Below are 24,491 nucleotides of genomic sequence, written 5' to 3' on the forward strand. Positions count from 1 at the left end.
TGCAATAATGGTTGAAGGAACATACGGATATCGTAGATATCGTTTTGTCGCTAAATATTTCCAAAATGCAGTGCTAGTATTATGCTGCGGAGAAATTTCGCCGGGTATTAAGAACATTTTCCAGCCTCAAAAGCAGCAGCTAAAAACACAAGTAAGCACAGATTTTCTTATAGCCGCAGCAATTAGGACACAAAGCTTCAAAGAAGCATTTTTGTTATTGCTCCATGTAGTGGTACAACCTGTTACGCCTAACCATCCAGGTACATCAATGCCTCGAACTTCCACGAAATATGTGGGAAAATCAATAAATTGTTACACAAAAATTTAACATAAGCATTCATTGAACAAGTACGATTTTGTAGAAAATATACAATTGTAAATAAGTAACAGTACCTACATTTCGAGACGACTGAATTATTATCACGTTGTTGCTTGAATGAAACTTACACTTTACCCCAGTCGAACGTCGCGATTAGCTATATTTCCGCTGACAAGGACAGTCCACAGCCGAGAAAAGAAGAAAAACGTAATTAGAGGCTAAGAAAATGTGCCAAAATATATATGAATGAAAGTGCCAGCTTTCACCCCACATTTTTTTTATTTGTCACGGGACGTATCTCCAAATATTTTTGTAATAGTTAACTTGAGCAATGTCAATGCTTAGTATGAACGTAGACAGCACCTTCTGTGCTTTCTTGATCAACGGCGATCGTAACGCCTTTGTGTGAAACTCGAGTAACACGAACAACCTTGATAAGGTACATAAATGCGGCTACGCTCGAACTCTTACACGTAGCAATAATTTTTTTCTATATTTTTCAGAATGTAAATCAAAAGTACAATACGAAACCGCGACGCTTCTGATGATAAATTGGCCACTTTGAGACTCGGCGTCCTTTTAAACCTATGGTGTTCTCTGACTAGGAGTTTCTGTGCTTTTTAACTCATTGTCAAACGTTTGTCAAACCACTTCCAATGGCAAAGTCAAGATCGGAATTTGTCTTCTAACATTATACTTCCGCGTCACTTGACCCTTAAAAACGTAAGCAAGCGCCATGATGTGGCGTATCGTCTTTCTTGCGTTCTTGCTGAGACGAATCTGAAGCTTAGTATGCCTGTGCCGAAAGGTTCTTCTTTGTTCAAGCGAGTTATGCGAAAAACAACTTCCACGTGATGGTAAAAGGGCATCAACGTGACTCGGTGGCTAATAGCTTGTAGACGTCATGTACGCCTATGTAAGGGACCGGTCTATTCACGCTGTTTCGTAAAGTGGAGGTCTTGCGTTCAATAACATACTTACCCACAAAAGTAAACTAAAATGAATCGATACCTTAAACAAAGTAAACTGCAACAGCTTAACGCCGATAGAACCCTTCATTTGGCAAGGGCCAGTTATCATAGCTTTTTTTCAGAGCCTCATCTATCACAGGCAAAGTCACGTTAAAGGGAAGTGAAAAGAAAGCTTTTCAAATGTTCATTTGATGAGCGCAGCACTTGACTGTACTGTGTCTGAGCTCTACAAACAAGAAACGACAAAACGCTGCCTCATGAAATATATTGTACTTAATGAGCGATTGAAAGAGAGATCATGCAGCACAACCTGATGGCGTATAGCCGAGACCTAAAAATGACCATGCGTGATTGGTCAAACAGTCCTCCAGTGTACATTTTGGAGAAAGAAGCACCCCTATGAACAATGACAGGCTCTTATCACGTGCTCGTACACAACTGCGAAGATGCCGACATAACACTCCAAGTACATTTATCGTAAGTACGCCAAAGTTAACTCATCTGTCCAACGCTCCGGCTGTGCGTGTACCATTCCACTGGTGCGTGCGAAGACAGTTAATTTGCCCAGTCAACCCCCCTTTTTTTAAAACAAAGGTTTCAATTGACTTCACCTTCGAGAAGGCATGCAATAAATAATGATAATCAATGTTTTCGGAAAAACAAAGCACCACTCGTGTTTTTTTCTGCATTGCAAGCTTCCTTTGATTCGGAGACAGCAACTACTACTTCTCACAAAAATAAATATAAAAACTCACCGGGAAATGTTTTCGGAAACATCATCAAACAAAAAACTTATCACTATCAAATGAACAGGGAATTTCATCGCATGCGAGACTTTCCGCTCTACTTGAAGTCTTAAGTCAGTCACGTAAATATCCTGTTACAAATTCGAGAAACGTGTTTTCCTTTCTTCGGTATACAACAGTGATGACAATTAACAATACGCGCTAAATGAAGCAACGCGCTTAAAGTAAAAACAAATCTCTTCGTCAATGATTCGACAGGTTTCCTGGTCAAACAATCTTGGATATCTGACCTGTTGCTACAGCGCAGGTGGTATCCCTAACATCCAGCACCAATACGTCTTACGCTAAGCGTCTCAAACTGCACGTGCGCATCTGCACGTAGTTCGTTGGGCCTGACCGAGGCGGCGAACGCCACGCTGCAAGCGTTAAACAGAAGTTAACCGTCCAAGTTGATGTCGCCATTCCCGCCATGCTTCCAATTTGTATCCTGGCATGCAACTCTCGACATCAAATAGTCCGGCCAGTGTGGCGCCTGCCGTGTGGGCTAGGATGCTGTAAACGTGTCTTGCGGGATTAAGATCTAGCCTACATAGACATTTTTATAGCGCGCCAAAAGTAAGGTATGCTTGAACAGACACTAGCTCTGGACACAAAACGCCAAAGTCCAACAAAAAGAAGCTACGCGTCTTGGTGCTCAGTGAGAGTTGAAGGTACATACATAGTAACCTCAACGTTAGAAGGACATTAGACTACTGCGGCAAGACTTAACAGTGCACAATGATCAACGTCGAGGATAAATGAAAAGATAAAGTGCGAGGCGCGCGACAGACCCTAGGAGAGAGAGTGAGAAGGTCGAGGTGCTAACGGTGGCCGCTAGGGCTTCGAGTCTAGACTTCGGTACCGACGGTGTCCTCGGGTCGGTAGCTTCTAGGGGAATCCCGGACAGGGCTGCGGGTAAAGAATACAAGAAAAAGCTTCGTCATTCAAATTGTATCTTGTGTCTTCCGTAGGAACAGCTGCACTAGATTAGGCGAAATGCTAAACAAGAGTTCGTACTGAGATTTAATTTGCAATACCGTACCTCTGCAGCAAGAAAAAAATATATTCCAGAGATTTAAAGTGCACACATTTCGTCATCTTGCGGGCAAATTTGATGTGTGAATTTTCAACTTAAGTGGATTTTTATGAAGTTTTGCAGGGTTTCTGCAAAAGTTGTGCTATCGTATTAGGAATATACTTCAAAGTGGTCTATAATACATCGATGTTGCCCGCTCGGAATGTATAACGAGAACTTTCAAAGAAATGGTTATCGACATCTGTTACGTAAATGGACAAACACGTTACCCTGCTCGCTCCATAGATAGAGAAATTTGCCAAAATTGGAAATTATTTTCAAAGTTTCAGGTCAATCGGTAGAGCTAACCAATTTTAAATGAATGAAATCTAGAAGCCTGTAATTTGTCAGTGCCGCTTAATATGAATTCGGGGTATGAAAGAACAAAAAATTCAGCGACGATTGCGATACCGCCTAATGCGAATTCTGAGCGCAGCTTCCTATTTGGGCAAGGCCAACTGTGTTTGAAGTTTTGGCTTTCCGCAAGGTATCGACTACGCCATAAATAATAATTTTCGTGAAGTAGGACATCACCCACTACGCTATTATTCGTCTTTCTGCGGATACGTGAGGTACCCGCTACACATCTGTAAAGTATTATGTGAACTTTGTTGATGGTGCATGTGGTTGATGACGATGAAGAATTATGGCTGAGCACTTTGCAGTGGGTGGGAAGTATTAAACCACACATTCGTTGCGCAATTAGCATTGTGTGATCACTGGTTGTTATCTTACCCTTCTACCACGCTATGTTACACAGGTTCACGCGACTCCTTGCCCGACATGACGCCTGTATAGGGTCTTTTTGCAAGTGAGTTTAAAGCACCAGCTCTGTGGTAGAACCGCAGCACCAGCTCTGTGGCTCTGTGGTAGAATACTCGACTGCCACGCAGAGCGCCCAAGTTCAAATTCCATTCGATCCTTGGTATTTTTTTCTCGTTTTATTTTTCCATGTCTGTCGGTTTACGCCACCGACGGCGATGGAACGCAGGAACGGGGGCCTAAGGCTGCGCTCTAAAAGAGTAGTAGCAAACTCGCACCATGCACCTCACCAAGCAGCACTCTCTCTATCACATTAAGACGGAACCACTTTGTACAATGAATTCTCACCCATACCAATACGTGCATGCGATCGCAACCTTTACAATACCTCATATCTTACCCCGTCTGTTCCTCTTCAAGCATTGTCAACGCACCAGTTGTAAGCGAGCCCTGCCGATTTCGCACTCTGATACACGGCGCCATTTAGCAAGAACACTTTGAAACCTTTCTCTATTTGTATTGTTGCGTGCATTCAACGAATTCATTGTGAACCTTTTGATACGCTCTGCTCCGTTCTCTCGCAGTTGTGCGTACGCCTCGGATCCTAAGCATCGGTAAGTCAATGAGGGAGATTCGTGAATTCTGTATGCATTGTGTTTCCTTATAAGCGCCTACACCATCTTTCACACTATTTCGCAATGCCATGACACTTCCTTGTGCGCATGTGTGCCTTCGTCATTTGCCATCTCTGCTATGCATGCCGTATATTCATACTTTGTGCGAGTGTGTGCGTACGCTATTCCTTGAAAAGTTTGTACAGCAGTCAGAAAATTTTACGTTAACAATTTTGTGGCTGCGCCTATTCCCAACGTTTGTATGCTAACGATGACTTCAAGTTCAAATTTTGGCTCTCTCTGAGCGCTTCTGGACAGCTAACGCCACCCAAAGGATAAAACAGCATGTTTTTTTATCACTTTCGCTTGTGAGTTTCTGTTTTCCCCCGCGGGGAGATTTTTAAAGCTCGTTCGCAGTCGGGTAGGCGAGCGCTAGTTGCTTCGGACATGGCGTCGACGTCGTTCGCGGGTGCTCCACGGAAACGGCGAACTTTGACAGATTCCGAGGAATCTGAGCGGGAATTTCTGGATGATGGTAGTAGCACAGACACGGAAGACGACTTCGATTCGTCATATTTCAGTACAGTCGGCGAAAGCGCGTGAAACTGCGCCCGAACAATAATAATTGTGATTGAAGGAAGAATGAGACGCCTAATTTCTGCAGCCCTATAGGGAGCACGGCGCAGCGTCTTGCGGTGGGGGAGGATGGGAGAAAAGGGGATAGAAGTGTTATGGATCACGTATCCGCCGGTAAGTTTCCCCCTCTCATCGGGCTGTTTTATCGTTGCCGCGCGTCGATATAAACGGATCCGGTACGTTCCATAGGTGTCAACTTCATTCAGGCGGGGGCATTGGGCGCCGGCTGCAGAAAGAGCGGAGTTCTCTCCGCGAAGACGGCGCGGAGTGGACCTTGACCTAGCGCTCCGCAGTGCCGTGCGGCGGCTTCCTCGTGTTGTTTTTCACCGCAGAAGTCTTCAGAGTGATATGAAACCACACAGATAAGTATGCGTGGACGCATATTTTCGAAAAGAAAACGCACAGTGACCTTTGTTTCACCGCGTCGACAAACTGCTTGGCGCGATGGCATGAGAGGCACTAGTGCTTATATTTTTGTATGTATGTGAATAACCTTTGTACTTACAGAGCTTATATTTGCACTATTATTCTGTAAGGACTTTGCGTTCAATGTATATTTCGAGTTTTCTTTATGTTTACCCTGTGCAGTGTAGCATTGATGTGTTCATGAATTTTTTCTTCTTTTTTGATGCATTTCGTGTTTGATAATTTTTGATAATATTTGAAATAAACTTGGTTTTTCAAATTAATACTGTTAGAAAGACCAATTCTTCTTCTATTTGATACCCTGCACTTAAGCTTCATAGTAAGTTCTGTGGCAGGAAAAAAAATGTTTCCTGGACTACCCAAAAACAACCGATTTTTCATCGGTCATGAAAGTGTTGAAGACCCCGTGTCGCAGAAATTTCGGCGTCGGCATCGGTGTCGTTGCTGGTGAACGAAAAATCGTGATTATCCGTGACCTAAAAATTGCCATGAAGGTGGAATCGAACCGGGGCCTGCGGCGTGGCAAGCAGGTGTTCCACCACAGAGCCACTCTAATGCTTGGAACTGCACTGAAACAAACTTTCGTGCTACACAAACATACGCGTCCTGTGTACAGGCGTCACAGCACGAGATGTAATATCGCAGTAAAACGTGGTACACGCGTACATTGCCATCGGGCGTGGCACCATGTGAATTACATAACGAGTTGGTGGTTTAAAGCCGGCCACCCATTCCAAAAGGCACACAGTTAATGCGCGCATTCTCTTCACACACTTAGTGGGTACATTGTTGTCATAAAAGTGATGTTTAAGAGAGCGAAAACCTTTATCTTTAAAATAGGTATGTCGTGTCTGTGCGTGCGCCTGTGTATGCGTGTGGCTGGCTGGGCGACTGAACGTAGTTACAAGCGAAACGGAGCGCGATGAGGATGGGGCAGAATATCGCTATCGCGTTCAACTCAGCGTCCCCCAATTATCGATCTAATCTTCGCAATTGTCTTCGAACTTTAAACACCTGTATGAGGGAACCAACACAGATTTTTTAATATATTCCTTTCTGCATTATAAGTTATAAGAGTCTGCGGCTGCCTTGACTATGACTGGTACGTTTGTGCTGCTCCTCCCGAGTTTCTATTCCTCAAACGGCCAAACTGCCGTCAAAACAATATGGTAGATCTTGAGGCTCTCGAAAAAAAAAAAGAAGAAAACGTGAGCCACGGGAACCCAGGGACGTTGAGTGGCCAGTAGTGACCTCACCGGTAGCAGGTGCTGAGCTTGTCTTCGGGCGCGCCCCGGGGCTCGTCCTGTCAGGAGAAGCTGTCCTTGGAGACGACGGCGCCGTAGCCCGTCAAAGGCATGAACGGCAGCCCGTTCTCGCCGCTGCCAGCACCCGGAGGCACCCGGTCGTCGCCCTTGGTGCGCACGGGCTTCTTACCGCCGCAGGTCAGCGTGAACCGCAGCTCGCGGCACAGTTCCATACACACGGGTTCCTGCGAAAACAGTACAGTATGTGCGGGGTGACTGAAGCTTATGACATGGTCGACAAGAAACAATGCCGTACTCTTGTGGTAGTATTGATGATGACCTCACTCTGTTTCTCTTTCTGTTGCGACACACCGAAGACTATGACGCAACTTTCTGAAAGTCGTGCATATTTTTATGCATGCACACTGCAGCCTCAGCGAGGCTGGATAAGTTCATAAACGACAGATCTTTCTCACATTCTGCTTTACGCATTGAGCGACCATTACCTGTTTCCTTTTATAGAGGGCGTACTTGCTATATTATCGTGATTGTATTTTCGCAAATAACCATAGTTAATCCTAGACTATCACAAAGGAAGCTAAAATTTATTCAAGATATGCCAAAGCAGAAGGCGTCAGAGAAGCGAGTCGTTTGTCGGTCTATTGGCTGATAAAGACGGACGAAACTACGAAAGTCTGACGTGCCACACTGTCAGGTCAAGCATGTTCGCTATCATTATCGTTGTCAGTTCATATACGCACAAGCGATCAATATCTATCTATCTATCTATCTATCTTCTATATATCTATCTATTCTTATCTATCTATCTATCTATCTATCTATCTATCTATCTATCTATCTATCTATCTATCTATCTATCTATCTATCTATCTATCTATCTATTATCTATCTATCTATCTATCTATCTATCTATCTATCTATTATCTATCTATCTATCTATCTATCTGCTTCTGTCCTGTCTGTCTGTCTGTCTGTCTGTCTGTCTGTCTGTCTGTCTGTCTGTCTGTCTGTCTGTCTGTCTGTCTGTCTGTCTGTCTGTTAGTGGTGTTGCATAGCCTTTTTATCCCTTCATGCAGTTTCCCCAACTAAAATGATTTTTGAGACTGACATATTAACTATCACGGCAGCAGTGTTCCTCTACGTACCCTTTCTTCGGGCAGCGCCTTGCGAGAGCGCCATATGAACTCGACGACTGCCGTGATGCAGGCGATGCAGGAGCCGGTCAACAGGACGACGAAGACGCCGCCCACGTTGGCCAGGCCCAGGGCCGAGGTGCCCTTGGACGCGCTTGCCTCCTCCTTTGGGCACTTCTTGACGATGTGCCGCTTCTTCCACCAACGCTCCTTGAGCACGTGCAGGGTGCCACTCTCCTGTAGCTGCAGGATCGCCTGGGACAGCATCGTACGGTACGGGGACCCTGCGCGATAGACGCAATACACGCCTCACTGCAGGACGCCTATCAGTGTTTTTCAGGAATAATTGTCAGAAACTGTAAGGCCGATGTTCAAATCATTTCTAAAAGAAGCACATGATGTTATAAGGAAGCCAGGAAATATTGTATACAGATTTCGTGAAAGAGTGAACACAAGACTACAAATATCTAGCTTTTACTCAAACCAAATTATTTGGCAGCAGATGCCTCCCCATGCTACCACTTCAACGAAGCTACTGTAAAAAGAACCACCTCAAAGGCACCCTAGAATCTTTGAAAGCAATGAAAGTGGTGTTCGCAGCATAAATAAGAAAACGCGCTCTTGCACCCATCTGACAAAAAAAAAAGAGACAACCTGGAACGAATGAAAATGCCCAATTCGGAAATTGTTTGCAAGGATGCACTTACAAAATAACTAGAATGAGGCAACCACCAAAAAAATTATGGAACTAGAAATCTGCAGCAGATAATGAATGTGGCATTGCATTTATACGAGCAATAAGAAGGGTGTAGAACTCTCGTTTTCATGAATGCCGAGGTTTTGGAAACGCATGAAGCTGGCTACGTGGAACCATTCTCTAGGAAAAAGCTTTTCTTGGGCTAAAGAACGGCGAGGACCTACGAGAGCACCCTCCGTTTTTTTTCCGGCTGAAATAATTGAGGCGTAAAGCCTACGTTATTTCTCCAAACTCCCGTGAGCATGCTGGGATCACCAGAAGCACCATGTGTTTTTTTAAATCTGTACTATAAATGTCATATTTGTGACGTGCTCTCTACTTCTCTTCCTTCGTACTTCCTGCAGTTTGCGATTCGCTACTGTCGCTGTTTTATGCCAGTACTTCTTTACTTCGCGGTGATACGATCTCGTCTGTAGCTGGGGTAGGTTTCACCACTCAAAGTAAGAAACTACGCTAAAAGAGGGTTTCCTAACAACAGAAAAAAAAAGCAATAACCTTTTAAAATTTGCAAGTTGCTCATTTTTGTGGTCTCTTTCATAAATTTGTCACACATCATCATAACGGTCTCAAAGCCATTTGCTTGCATGCAGAACGCACTTCTTACACGAGAGAGCGTTCCTTTATTTTAAGGCTTCGGCCCTTTTTCAATTAAGGATGAACGCCAAGGGAGAAAGCCGCGAAATCAAGAAACATTGTCGTGTGCAAGAGGGTGCACTTCATCATGAGCGGGTGTCATACACGGCTGTTGGTTCTTGGATTAGAGTAATATATTTGCACACATGTGCTATAAAAACAAGGTCCGCTGCTGTAAACCAGAAAGGGTGCGAATGGAAACTGTTAGGAAGCGGGACAATATAAACTAAAAGAATAAAATTCAACCAGCTCCGCTTCATCGACGAAACAGCGAAGCTGGTGGCGTTCCCTTCGTCAGGCAAACGCATTTATACGTTTTGCAAGTCTTTCAGATATATGCTCTTTAATAAACACTCTTGTTAAGCTTTGAGGTGGTAGTATAGCCACCATCATTTATAACCACAAAGTAGCACGTGACAGTGGTGTGACTGTGGTAACGCGCACGCCCTTTGTAGGGCTAATCGTTGCCTTCTTCCTTTTTAGTGAAAGTTGTGTGTAGTGGGATTTGCCCAATTTCTGTGGCACATACGCGTTTATGATTATGATAGTTTTCTGATAGGCCACACAGATTTCTGTAGCACATATTCGTTTGTTGGGCTAACTGTTGCCTTCATTTTTAGTGCACCAATGGTGAACAGTGGGATTTACCCAATGTCTGTGGCGCATACCCGCTTATGATGCCCACGAACGTTACCACGAATCCCGGACATGAAAGGCTCGACCAAAACCATGTTTCGCCGTTAAGTGAACGATGCCCAGAAGTGGTGGCCCAGTCTGGATGGAGTGCCGAGAATTGGTTTCAATGCCTAACATTTCAGAGCCACATGGGGCTGACGACACGCGGTGGGTATGCTCACCAGGCGGCGTGGCAATGCCGTAGCCCTTGTTGTCCAGAAGCGAGCCGATCTGGGTGAGATCGCAGTTCCTCTCGATGGCGTACTCGATGGAGGTTGACTCCATCAGGTAGGCGTACTTTCCGCGGCGCACTCGTTCGATGCCCTTGTAGTTGGATTCGGTAAACACGCTGGGCCGTGCGGCCTGCATCACGTGCCACATTTTCTTGTAGGTGGGAAACTCGGATTCCTGCAAAGAAAAAGAAAAGGAGAATGCGTGTTAAATATTTGTATCGGCCATCCAGCGAGCCGAGGAAGCCGCCAAGGGCCGGCAACCCTTGGCCGATGCCTAGGCGGGATCCAGGCCTATTCCACCAATTCGCAGGGCAATCAATAAAGTTAATTGATTTGATCTGAGTACATGACTTCGCGCTATGTATGTGGAAAGCGGGATTGGGGTTTGATAAATACATTAGATATATTGTCCAGTAACATGTGGTCTTACAAATGCTTGGCTTTGGGAAAACGGTATTTTGGCCACGACCTGCTGGACTAGACAAACAAAGTCATTGACTTAGCAACATGAACCGGAGGTACTCATGAGTATCAGCGTGACGTCCGCAACAGTCCATACATGTGTACTGATTCTAGTGAGGTTGCCTCTATACGATCGCCATTCGTCAGCAGTGCGTCCCCTCGACAGTTTAACTTTGATTTTATAGGTAGAAGCCCATTCCTTAAAGACGTGGGCCGTTTTTTAAACATGCAACTTCAGCAGGTTAAACCAGCTAGAGTGCATGTAGAGCTGAGATCAAGGTCGGTGCCCAAAAAGGCTAAAGGGCATTGAGCAGGAGCCTTGATAATGCAAAAAAATTATTTATTGAATAAACACGAGCAAATTGAATATGTGAGCAGCGTTAGTAAGATAACATTAACTGACCATGCTACGATAAAACCGCGGAGGTAACAGGTTTAATATAGAGCACACAACAAAAGAAAGAAAGAAAAACAAAAAGGAGAAATGAAATTGTATGCATGCGTGAGTAACATTTAAAAAGTACGTAACTAACAGCGACTGCAAAGTGTACATATACGTACCTTAAAGAAGGCCTGGGTGGATCCAGACTGCAGGCACCCATACTGGATGCTGGTCTGCTTAGCCAGGTCCTCGACGCTTTCGATCGGAGACACGAGTCGTTCGACGGTCAGGAAGGCGGCCAAATTGGCCGTGTACGATGATACCATGATGAGCGTAAAGAACCACCACATGCCGGCCGCGACTCTGGTCGACAGCGCACGTGGGGTCACGTCGCACCCTTGCTGCATCAGGCAGCCGATGGTGAACCACAGGGTGTTCCATATGGTGAACCGGTTCTCTAGCTCGGCGGGCCTAGGGTCGCACGGGTGTGGGTTCACCCACTCGTACGGGCTGAACCGCGCCACCACAAAGAGAAAGAGGGAGACGCCCAGAAAGGCCGTGGACATGTATATCCACACCTCCAGGGACAGCGGTGCCAGGAAGGAAAAGAGCCAGGGAGGCTTCTTGTCCGCTTTCTTGTAGAGGATGCTGATGCCCAGGTTCATGAACGGCATCGTGAAGTCTACCACTTCCTCGCGTACGTACGTGATGGTCAAGTCGGCGATGGCCAGGTCTGCTTTCTGCGAAAGGGCAAGCGTCGGGGGACGTTACACAAGTAAAATGTAAGGCATATTCAACAGCTTCATGCTGAAGGTAGAGCCATACGCGTTCCAGTGTATTCACTGCAGAGCAATGCATTACAGTGTATTTTGACTGTCGTATTGCAGCTTATCCGCTCACGTGCATCATCAGCGCGCTAACGAGAACCACAGCAAAATAAAAAGATGCCGGGAAAGCTTACACTCGACATAATCCCGTTCCTTTTTTTCTAGCAGCTGTTATTGGAGGATGACGAATGAAACATTTGCAGTCGACTGTGTTAGTAGCAATGAAAAGAAACATTAAACGCCAGAAATTCGTCGGGAGGCGAGCTAGACAACCGTAACGGGAGGAGTTCGAAAACGCGTGAGGATAAAGCCCTTAGGTAACCACTGATAGCCTTCGCAATTGATGACATTACTCTCAGTTATATCCTTTTCTGGTAGTGCCCTTCCGCATATTTTCCTTTACTATTGTACACCTACCAAGAGTGCGCTCTTCATTTACTTATTATATTTTTAGAAGCACAGCACGCGATAAACATATGGCTTGTCATTTGTCATGTTATTTTTTTCTTTTCTTATTTGGTCCAGAGCTTCATCTGAAGATCTATGACCTATCCCCTCGTAGCTAGTGCGAAACAGTTTTTGCGAATGTGCTAAGTACGCTCGGAGAATACAGTCAAAACACTCATATAAACACGGTCATCGTGTGACATATAGGAAGCAATAAGCATCCGTAAGCCGGTGGGAGAGCAGAACGTGAATTTGGTGGCCAGAATGTACACATTTCACTAACCCCTTGCAGAAGCTCCCCGATCATGCCGTTCCACTCGTTCTTGTCATCACGCCTGCCGTGTGCCTTGTCGGCCACCTCACGTATCTTGTACTTGATGTTGATGTCCGGCAGCTTGGCGATCTCCTCGAGCAGGTCAATGCAATAGCCCTCGTACTTTGCATTGCCTTCCAGCTCTTGGTGGTTCTCTTTCAGCATTGTGTACGGAGGTTGCTAGGCACAGGAAAGAAAGCTGGTCTTAACTCATCTCTTATGGTACGTACAGCCTTGGACAGGTAGGAGACTATATGAGTAAAATATATGAAAAACGCTTCAGCGTCCGCAAACACGTAGTGACTTTTTATAAAGGGTGACAGCCTGTTTCTAGAGCAGGACGATGAGGTTGCCTGGACGTACGTTGAAACATGTTTAATAGCTATACAGTTTTTCAGTGCGAGTGCTGCAGGAAGCAGCACGAAGACACGTTTGAATGTAAATTACACCGCAAAATCCTCACGGGTGAGAAATTGTTGACCACACTGGCGTCGTCCAATTAGCAAATTATGCGAAATGGCATGCACATTTGCCATATATGGCAGAGAATTCACACTGTGATGTTATGGAATGTCTGTGTTGTTATTTATGAGGCGTACGGGACTGCAACATTACGCTGATACATTGCACTGAAATGACTATCGACCGGCGCAACTTCGCTTATGAGCTCAATTTATCTGTTTTTGAGCAAGAATGAAAAAAAGGGATCCATATGGAAAATAAGTTAGAGCGCAGCACGAATTGGTTTCATATAAAGAGATAAAATGAAGATATCCAGCGTAGGTGCTAAAGGCTTTTTTTAAACCTCAACGCCAATTACCGGATATGTTATTGGATCTCTTCTTGGCGTTATAACTGAAGCCATTCACCGATTTCCAATGAATAAACCAAACTATCACATATCGCACCACGACTGTCAAATGATATATGATGTACTTAATTTCCACAATGCAAGAAACGATGTCCAACTTCTATTCAAAGCGGAGAATAGCAATACGAATACTCTGACATAACGTTACAAACACGCACGGTTGCTTCACTTTTGTGCGTATGTGTGCTGCAGGTTTGCTGGACCTTCTATTGAATTTCCGAATTGGCAGAAATATTTCAAATCTCATATTCGCTTTAAAGGACGCCCTATGACGCGGAGCATGGTTCCGTGTAGTCCGATGAACGACAAGTGAAATTTACACAATCATGCGTTTTCTTTCCGAGGTTCACTAACTGTCATTATGTTTCCAAACAAATTTTCAAGTAGTAGGAAGCGGTCCAATGCATTATTTGCTTTTAGGTAAAATGAAGAAACCATAACGGCAGTCCAGAAACAGAAGGCACCGATGGCCAGAGACATGGCAACATGAGCACGTATGTTTTTTTCAAAAAATGTTTAATAGAAAAATATGATGCGCTCATACAAATGTAAACAGAAGGAAACGTACCACGAGCGTGGTGACTATAAGCGTCTTGTTCATGAGGTGCAGGCGGGCCTCTTCCAGCTGTCTTGAGTAGTCTTGTGGTGATGTTGATGCCGCCATGCATTGTCCACTCGCCTGCCTAGACATTGGCACAGAGATGGATAGAAAACTAGAGAGGTGAGGGCTGGAGGTAAGCATCGCCCAGAATAGAATCGGTTTTAAAAAATAGTCGAGACACTCTTGGTTCGTGATCTCCATGCTATTGGCGGCAGAGCAATGCCATGACAATAGATTCGGCATGTGTCGACCAGTCCCAGGATTAAAGTGACTTCCCAAAAGGCTCTATAGTACATTCCACAGTTCTCTCCGTGTTTATGCCTAGTGAAATGAAACTTACTTCTCGGAGAGTCATTGTGAGTGATCTCCATGACTGTAGCCTCAATCTCTGTCCGGTGGCCATTGGGGTTGAATCTGATGTTACCAGTCAGACCTTGACATGTTAATCTGGAATAAAAGTGAACACATTCACGTCGATGTCAGCTAAACAGGGGCGTAGCCAGAAATTTTTTTCGGGGGGGGGGGGGGTTTCAACCATACTTCATATAGGTTCGTGTCGTGCGTTTTGTAGTGTGTGTGCATATATACGTTGAGAAGTGGGTAGGTAGTGGGTACGATTATCACTAATGATGCGCACAACAGGTATGGCTATGTTCAGCCTGTCTAAACCCATGGCGTGAGCCATTGTACATTCCCCAGGTCAATGGCCTGGGATGGCCCCAGGTCAATGGTTATATGACACTCTGATGTTTATTTAGGACATTCCGTGCTGCATCCGCGGTGAACTTTACTTTCGCAAAGTAGCTAAGCAAGAGTCCATAAATAACGACCGGAACAGAGTCGATACGACTCCGTTGGATAACCGTGGAATCGTAACGTACAGTGGCTAGCAAACGTTCGAAGACCATGGCGCCAGCAAAGAATGTATATTTCTTGCGGCACAGTTTGGCATTGTCTCAGTGTATCGTATTGGTCGAATGAGCAAGCTTAGGATGAGCCACTCGATTTTAATTAACAAGGGTAGCGATGCGGGCTTGTTGGTCTGTCATAGTTCTTGGATGTGGGCGCGAAAAGACAAGGACGAAGGGAAGAAGACACACACACTGGCGCTGCGGACAACAAAAAACGTTTATTTTCAATCACCAAGCCTACTTATATACCTGTTTTTTGCACACGACATTCACGTGACCACTAGCATATACCATGAAAAACCAGCAATACAATGAACAACATGACAGGGTTGAAAACCTCCTATGACGAAATTGGCCGCTTCTGTATCACGGCAATCGGACAGACCTTAACACATGCGCAGGTAGTCTAATTCCTTTTTGCTCAAGGATAGTGACGTTTTGCTAACACAACTTTCGCCAGAATAGTCTATGTGTTCGGTTTCGATAACTAATCTAGTGATTTCGGACTTGTTCTTGTCAACTACAACAGTCTGTTCAAAATGGGTCGGCACGTGCATTTATAGCAGTTGTAGCGCTAAAAACCCGTCAGGGGGCGTCTTGCCCACTTTGTTGCTGTGCTCTCTGAGTCTTTCATTGAGGCAGCGGCCGGTCTGCCCAATGTAAAACCGGCCGCATGACAAAGGAATCCGGTAAACGACGCATGTTTTGCATTGAGCAAAAGGCTTACTGTGCTTCTTCGGGCATATTATAATAACCTTCTTATCGGGGTTAGTTTTCTTGCACAAGTTACCCAGTTTGTATGGGGCGGAAAACAGAACACGAGTGTTTAGATTAGCCTGCCTGTGTAGTGGAGCAGATGCACTCTCCCGCTCGCGAATAACACCAGATGTGGCTTCTCTGTCACCCCACGTTACCACCTTGTCACCACTCAGCACCAATGACATGCTTTCGGCAGCAGCGTAAAGACCCACACCTTGCCTTGTTGCTCGACTACCTTACCGATTCGTCTGCTGTCCCTTCGACGAGAGCGCTACACCGTCAAGCAGTCCACTTTTCCGTGCGAGACAACATTCTGTACCGCCGCAACTACATGCCAGATGGTCGGAAGTGGCTCTTTGCTGTCCCTAGTCATATGCGCTCTGACATCTGCTCGAATTTCCACGCGGATCCCCAAAGTGCTCACACCGGCGCCCTGAAAACCTACGAAAGGCTGCGTCAGCGATATTACTGGCGAGGAATGTATCGCTTTGTGCAGAAATATGTTCAGTCTTGCACTACATGCCAACAAAGCAAGACACCTCCGCGACACCTTACTGGCGCGTTGCAGCCGCTCCCGTGCCCGGCTCGCCCCTTTGACCGCGTGGGTATCGACCTCTACGGCCCCCTACCCGTACAGTGGCTCTGGAAACCGATGGATTATTGTCGGCGTCGATCATCTCACGCGCTGCGCTGAGACTGCAGCTCTCCCGGCAGCGACCGCCCGCGAAGTTGCACTTTTCATTCTTCGCAGCTTCATTCTACGCCATGGTGTTCCGCGGGAACTACTCAGTGATAGGGGTCGCGTGTTCCTGTCGGAGGTCATCCAAGCCCTCCTCGCTGAATCCAACATCATTCACCGGAAATCCACTGCCTACCATCCACAGACAAATGGTCTCACTGAACGGTTCAACCGCACACTCGGCGACATGTTGAGGATGTATACCTCCTCCGACCACACCAACTGGGATACTGTACTACTTTTGTTACGTTCGCTTACAACACCGCGACGCAAGCGACTACCGGCTTTTCCCCGTTCTTTCTCTTGTACGGCCGCGAACCTTCCCACCCACGGACACCATACTCCCGTACCGACCTGATGCCTCTGAGTGCACTCAGTTTCTGAAGTCGCCATATACGCCGAAGACTGCCGTCAGTTGGCTCGTTCCCTGACAGGTGAAGCACAAGGTCGACAAAAGACGCGACATGACGACGTTCATCACCCAGCCCCTACGTTTCCTGCTGGCTCTCTTGTTTGGCTTGTTCTTGTTCACCTGCAACTTTGGCTCACACCCACTGTGGGGATTGCCTTTGCAAACTGCCCACTACTTCGTCTTTGCGAACATCCCACTACGATCCATCACCGATCCATTATTTCACCGGCCATAAAGCCGTTATAATGAAGGGGGAACGGAAGCCATCTTTGCAAACTGCCCCACTACTTCGTCTTTGCAAACATCCCACTACTACCCCTTACCGATCCATTACTTCACCGACCATAAAGCAGTTATAATGAAGGGGGAACGGAAGCCACGTCTAGCTACCACTTACGATTAATAAAATTTCTTGTATAAATATATACAGTGTTTTGTCACCTCTTTGATGATATGCTGGGCTATCGCTTTGATTACTGCTGGGCGAAACCACTGAATATTTCACGGTGTAACCATGATTGCTTCAGGAGCTTCGCCCAAGCTCTTCATCATTCACCCGTGGATACGCTGTGAATTTTTTTTTTTTTTGCGTTCTCCCATTACCGTGTGAGAACGCGATTCGTCTCCACCGCGTAAATTGGGATAAGTTAACGCATTGCATCTGTTTAGAAGTTTACACCATGCGCGGCAGCGGAAAGATGAGCCGTGCGATGTGGCGTGCCAACATATTAGTGTTCATGTGCATATTTAGTAAGAAATCATTTCATTTTAACCTGTAGAAATAGAGAGAGAGAAACTTTTATTTGTGAAGGCCTCAAGGATTATCCTCGTTGGGTGGAGCCCTTAGTTCAGGGCCCCATTGGCTCGCGCCTTTTTTTAACCTGGGCTAGTTCTTTACGGTTTTTGAGCACCTTTAACACAGCGCGAATGAGACAAGGACACCAGAAGAGAGAAGTGCCCACATACACACACGCACACACGTTGTAACGTTACTTAGCTCCTTAATGTTCTGTGGCACTGTCATGCACGAATTCGAACGTCAGCCCTTCACACATATGATGCACCACAGTAGAGCAGTACGATATTTTTGGCTTCACAACGGTTCGTGTAATGAACACTCCATCAAAAATCGTAATGTGACTTGTATAATATGAATCAGCTGCTTGGAGAACTGGCAGCGAACAATCATCATATCTTAAGGGGCGAAAATAGTATTGATACTGACGTAGTTCGTGGCGTTGAGTACTTGCTAGCTATGAAATAAATATTTCGTCCGAGAAGACGACAACCTCGAGCATTCTGTCACATCTCTTGTAGAATATGCAGAAGCTATGAAACTTGCGTATAAGCTTTATAAGCGAGAAGATCCAGAATCTAAGCTCATTACTGTATTTCGTTATTGGTTCAAAAGCTAGAGAGCCCAATGCACCGCTGTTTATGTTTGCGCGAATTCATGGCAAGTGGTTTGGAAATTATTGGTGTGTGCATATTTTAAAATTGAAGCATTGGCCACTTTCGGTATCTTGTCGGATCACGATATCATTCCCCGCCTGCCACGGCGTCACCACCAACAGTGCAGCACCATCCAATATCATCACAAGCTCTAGCCACGGGCACGAGCCACTCACCATTCGCATGTACTTGACGAAAGAGTTTCCCTGAGACCAGGGTTCCTCGGTTTCGCACGAAAGTGGTCGCACTTGAATCTTGGGTCCATTGTTCGGTTGCAGGTCTCGAAGTGCCGTGGCGAACAACCTCACGGCGTCGTACATGAGAGCAACTTTCGTCTGTTGAGAAGAATCATGCGAGAACAAAGATACCATTAAGACTGAAACGCTTTTAACATAGAAACTCACCTTCTATACGCGTATACCCTTTACGCAAACATTCGCGTGAAATTATCTGTCTTACAACGCAGCTTATTGGTCTTAATCACTTCACTTATAATCCAAAATTAGTAAAGTCCAATGATAACGGTTACTCCAGATGAAATGCTTAGAGACTAGGCATTTCACCAGACGTTTATTCTATAGCAACTGCCTTTCAAATGTAGGTTATTGTTACCCTAGATGAAAAGAATGAACAAATGAAAAGGGCAAAGCCATGAACGCGATAGCAGCAAATTGCAATGTTATACGAAGTAAGGCTACCATCCAACACCTTTAGCATCTAGCCTAACGTAACTCAAGAAAACTATGGCGTAAGAGACGCTGCTGCTGCTGCTGCTGCTGCTGCTGCTGCTGCTGCTGCTGCTGCTGCTGCTGCTGCTGCTGCTGCTGCTGCGAGTGAAGCGAACTTCGTGCTCTCTATGGCTTCAGCGCAGACTTAGCGATTGGAAAAACTTGGAGGACGCTTGAGCTTCGCCTTCAAGAGTAGAACGCGGTAGCGAGATCGGACCCCGTCCGCATTAAATTATCAATTACTAGCCTAGCTTCGGTTCTCGGTGCATGCCTTAACCGTACCGTAAGGAAAGGAACGAATGTGCGCGTACATTGGCCGTTCATAGTATTCTAGGCCTACTGCAAGTACAGTTGTTAAGTGTCCATTGCGCCGTAATTCTTCATAATGCGAATTAGCGAAGGGCCCACTATACGCCTCCTTAAAGCCAACTCCGGCGATCTTTTGGCCATGTCAAAGTAATGGTGCTTTTATGTTCCTGAGACGCTCCTGTTACGAGCCCGACAGCACAAATACTCGGCAAATTGGAGAATAATTTTAAATAAGCAAAAAAGCGCAACACCGAAAGCGAAACCCAACCGAGTGTCCTGTCTACGTATGACGTAGACGTTGTTACGAACGAACCGGAAGTCGTGCAAGGCATGCCGGTCATGCCGGCGCGGAGTATGAAAACTGTGACAGCCGGGACGACCAGCGAAGCGCCGGCCAAACTAACGGTGTCTGTCGCCTTGTGCACAGCAGACGCTCGCTGTAGCGGCCCAAGCGCCGAAGTTAGCGGTGCCCTCGGCTGCGTCACTTCCGCCGCCTTCCCAATACTGACGTCACAGACGCAATGTTGCCAATAATTGTGGGAAGCCAGGAGGGCGTTTGCAGACAATCTTTAAAATTCATTTGCAAACAATCTGCGCGTGTCTCAAGCCTGTAATTTGGCATAAATGACGGAAACGTGCAAAGGAACGTATCCAGCGAATTTCATTGAGATCCATCGACCTCGAAAAATTGCCGGAGTTGGCCTTTAAGGCAACACGCGAACCTACGCAGCTGCTCACTTTGTTGATGCTTTTGCTGCTGATAATGATTAAATATGTCCGAGCGCTTTGTAATGGGTGGGCCTTTAAAACCCCCACTCGTTGCGCAATTCACATATTTTGACGCCTGACGCGATTTCACGCTTCTGCCACGCAATAATCATGCGTTAAGGGGACTCGTTCTACTACATGACAATCATACAGTGTTTTTTTCCAAGGCAGTTTCAAGCAATAGCGCGGGTCTGTGGTAGAACACCTGCTTGCCACGCAGACGGCCTGGGTTCGATTGTCACTCGACCCTAAGGTTTTTCTTATTTACCTTATTTTCATCTTGATTTTTCGGTCACTGACAAGATGATGACTTTTCGCTCACAACCAACGACACCGACGCCGACACCAGAATTCCTGCGGAATGAGCTCTTTAACGCTATCGCTTTAATACAGCTCCTACAAAGATATGAGCCGGCTGTTGATCCCTGTCAAGATAAAGGCGACCGCGACCGGATCAAAGTACGGAGGTTCTGCCGAAGCCACGCACCCCCACCCCTTCGCGCGACAAAATACGGCGGGCATGTTTGCTTCCTGCTTGAGCCGCGATCGCCGGTTGCCCTGGCACGCTTTCACTAGCACACAAAACATACGACGTGCGCTGAGATGTCATCAGTTTTGACTTTATACGAAACCTCACGGCAGCAGCAACGGCAACGGGAAAAGTTCGACGGGAGTGTTTATATAATTGCTATCACAATAAAACAACTGAAGAGCAAATGTATTCAATAGATTTAAGGAACACCGTTTAGCAATGCCGCAGAACACCTTGCTAGCTATATATTTCAAAAGCACACTAGTAACGCAAGCTCAGCTTAACGTAGGCGGTGCAGTTAAATATACAAAAGGAGAGATTTTGGTTCCTCAGAAATCAAATTTGTACGTACCGTTAAATTCTTCGCATAGTTCCAGGCACAAAGAAGGCGGGAAGAAAAGAAAATATTTCTTGTTAGAGACTTAACTAATAGCGTGACTTACACCAATCCTTCACTGAGTGGGAAGTTATAACAACTTTCATATCAGCGTTACCCAATAACTTCGCTGGACACCGCTTAAGCTTCTTTTCTGACCGGTGTATACGTACTCTGCACACGCGTGAATCCCAACAATATCTACAAAATGCATCTGCTTATAGAGTTGGTAAGCTTATCATGCCTTAAGGGCCTCATCTAACGATGGCCTTAAAAACGCGGTGTGCTTTTAAACGTTCACGTGACTTTGCTAAAAACGTTAAGGCTGTTAATCGGATATGGCAACTTAAAAAACCATCCTTTGCGGCCGTTTGATTTGTTCTCATTTAGGCATACTTAATGTGGCCTGATTTTGTAATTTGTGCTCGAATGAAACATGGATGCAGATTAGTATTGAGTGAAGTAAGCTGCAAACAAAAAGGTAAAACGATTAGAAGTACACCTCAGACAAAAGAGTTCTCAAATGGTCTTTGAGGGATTATTCCTCAAAGTTGTTAAGGTCTGCTACGTGGAATCCTACGCTCCTGTAGCTGAGTACTATGTCAGTCTAAAAGATGAAGAAATTGGGATCAGGCATTCTGACCACTGTACCGCGTGTGACTATTGTCATCATTTTTATGGAGCACTCATACGCTCATCTAGAGCTTCCGCATGTAGAGAGAGAACATGATTATGGCGCTATTTTCTGCAGCCCTTTGGAGAACACGTCTCAGCTCTCAGCGCGCATTCGATAACTATACATATATTCTTGACTAGATGCGTGTACGTGTTTACTACTTGCAGATTGCATTGCTAAGGTGCAGTGTTCTTAAGAAATGATTAATAAATATTGACGAGGACGCATTTATGTAACTATATAGCATTAATTAGAACTAACAGACAAGAAAGCCAAGGAAAGTATAGGGGATGTTATTTGTAGCAATTATGACGCAAAATGTGAAGAAAGTAAGCCAGTAGCCAGAAAAAGAGTGTTCCACACTTGCTGTCATGGCTACTAGCGGCGCTGAGTAACACTCCTAGATTTAAATGTACATATACACCCGATAAAGTGAACGGGAGGATGACCGCCGCCGTAGCTCGGTGGTAGAGCATCGGACGCGTTATTCGAAGGTCGCAGGTTTGTTCCCTGCTCGCGGCAGGTTCTCTTTTCTTCCAATTTACTGTCTTTAAATTTTACATCGCAATTACTACAAATAACATCCCCTACACTTTCCCTGGCCTTCTTGTCTGTTAGGTCTAATTAATGTTGTGTCCAGCAAAGAAACACGAGCCCTTAAAATTTCCCTTCTTTCGTTACTATATTAAGCAATCCTCCCGAATTTTGCTGAGCTGCCGCCACAGCATGCAATTTCTTCTTCTAGATATTTGTACGAGGGTGTATTCTACGAGGCAGACTTTTGCATAAATGAACTAATGAGAATTATGTGCGGCGCATCTGGAAACATTCGATACGAGAAGGAATCTTGGCACTATAAGAAGTGACTCAAGCGCTGACGTAAAAGAAGTTGTGCGGCAACTTTTACGGGGAATTCCCTAACAGTGTGTATGAGCATACAGAGAGAGAAAGGTAGAGGAAAGAGAGGGAGGTTAACCAGGAATATACTCCGGTTGGCTACCCTGTACTGGGCAAGGGGGGTACGAAAGAATGAAAGAGAAGGATGGAGTCGGTAACAACACTACAAAGTCCCTGTCTAAAAGCATTGTGTGAGGCCAGTAACAACTTTTCGTTCAGTCTGGTTTGCCGAAGGAACCGCAGCAACGCCCTTATAGCCGCTCGCGCTGAAGACCAGGTAGGCCAGTGCCCTAGGATTTTGCGCTCTGTTAGAGGCCGGTTGTCTAGCTGGCCCAATGCGGCTGAGAGGGCTGCTCTTTGGGTGTCGAAACGGGTGCATTCGCAGAGAAGGTGCACGATGATTTCGCTGCACCCTCAGAGTTCACACAATGGGCTATCAGCCATTCCAATGGTGAATGAGCATTGTGGCTGCATTGGTCACAGTCCTAGAAGCGTTTTCAGAGCGGAGCTCTTAGGAGTTCGTTTCCGGAGTTGAGCGTCGTCCCTTGGCCTTAGTGACAACAGAGCGAGCGAGCACAGAAAGATCTGGCTCGGGCGGCTTGATCAGTCACGCTACGCTCTTATTTTGCCGATGCCAGACGGATTGCTCTAAAACATTCGCTCCTGAAACAGAAAACAATCCGAAGCCGGAAATAAATAAGAAATGGGGATGGCTTGTAAGCTGTAACATATAGAAGCAGCTGCAGCCAAGATTGCGGAACAGCAACGACACGAGCGCGATTGCATTCGTCGTCTTCACTTAATCGCCTTTCTGGAGCATTCTTGTTCCTGATAGCTTCTAACAATATATTGAAAATAAAAATGAAAAAATTAAGGAATGGTCTATAACAGTACGTAGTACATGCCTGTCTCTCTCGCACTGTTTGCCTGAACGGATCGCCAAACGAGAACACCTGTAAAGCTGCTCTAACATTTCGCATCCGTGATTATCGTATTGTTTGTGGAACAGCGTGGTGGTGAAACAGCGACTGTGGGCCCCGAAAACAGCTGCTTATTACCCGGTACAAGTTTCCTTCGCCTTTCTGTCCATGGCGTAGTCGCCGCGTCATCCAGTCCCGGGCCACTTCATCGAACTCCTTGGCGTTGGTGTCGACCAGGCGGAAGGCCGATATATTGGTTCCGCCATACTGGAAGTCTTCCATATCCACTGTGTGGGCATCCTGGGCGACAAGAGCAACGAAGTGCTTGAAAATTGCGCAACCATGGCGATTCTTAATGTGCGTGTTTAAAAAAAAGAAAAAGATTTAGAGTATACAATGCATTCTATGGGAGATGTAAAATGCCCAAAGACGTTTCCTTCGATAAAAGTTACGTTTTCCAAAAGAGATATTAACTAGTAATGGTCCGTAGGTACAGGACTTTACGACTTCTACTACTTTAGCAAGGCGTTTAGCCACATTTCTACCAATGCTTTACAGTGAAATCCCCAAGGAACTGTAGCGTGCACGAAATATTAGGGCATGAGGCGACTTCTTTTACGCTTTCATTTTACAAAGCACACTCGTAAATTATGTCAAACGATCTCTACGTCAACGACGGCTACCACAGTCATTGCGTGTGCCAAACCTCCTTGGTGCTACAGGTTTAATGCCGGCCATGTAATGAAAGCGTCTAAAACGAGCGCACTCATGGTCTGTGGAAGAAATAAGTGGTCATTCATTTACATTGATCAGAAGATGACACTC

General features: G+C 45.7%; 1 pseudogene; it reads right to left on the bottom strand.

The window, feature by feature from the left end:
• Nucleotides 1-2,916: 2,916 nt before the first annotated feature.
• Nucleotides 2,917-24,491, bottom strand: part of LOC119395749 (glutamate receptor ionotropic, kainate 2-like) — a 38,844-nt pseudogene continuing 17,269 nt past the window's right edge.

Source organism: Rhipicephalus sanguineus, chromosome 6, assembly GCF_013339695.2.
Source record: "Rhipicephalus sanguineus isolate Rsan-2018 chromosome 6, BIME_Rsan_1.4, whole genome shotgun sequence".
Lineage (NCBI taxonomy): Eukaryota > Metazoa > Arthropoda > Arachnida > Ixodida > Ixodidae > Rhipicephalus > Rhipicephalus sanguineus.